Raw genomic sequence first — 624 nt, 5'->3', positions numbered from 1 at the left:
CCCACCTCTCTTTCCTGGGAACTAGCCTGGTGTATATCCACGGATTACAACATAATTCCGGTATAAGTTTTATTGAAAAGCTTACTTTAAAGAGTGTTATTTGATTTTAAGACTTTCAATGACAAATGATGATTCAAGGATATTCAACCTTGAATCGGATGGACGAAAACAATTAAATTCATTTTAAATCGAAAGTTTTATCTTCGCGTAAAAAGTTATTTCATAAGTATAATAATTATCATCAGTTAACTAATTAACGTGATTTTGGCGTAATGAAGAGTTCGAGAGGAGACCGGATCAAGTAAGCTCGTCAGAAAACAGAGAACCTTGCGACACGACACACTCAGGTGAGAGAGAACACATCGTGACATAGTGGTGTCCGAATATGACACCCGGATCTCCTAAACCATCTCAAAGGTTTTGGAGTTAACTTGGGTTTTAAGAAACCCAATATTTTTATGTTTGAATGCTTTTGAATATATATGATTGTTGATGAAATGTGTTGAATATGGTATATGAATGTTGTTGGGAACTTTTCTGGGTGCAGGTGTTTGAAAAACCATGTGAAAATACGTTTGATTAGCCGAAAAGGGCAAAATTGGAATCATGTCCAGGTCTTTCTCG

Source organism: Lupinus angustifolius, chromosome LG20 (assembly GCF_001865875.1).
Source record: "Lupinus angustifolius cultivar Tanjil chromosome LG20, LupAngTanjil_v1.0, whole genome shotgun sequence".
NCBI lineage: Eukaryota > Viridiplantae > Streptophyta > Magnoliopsida > Fabales > Fabaceae > Lupinus > Lupinus angustifolius.
Note: the sequence above shows the minus strand (reverse complement) of the source record.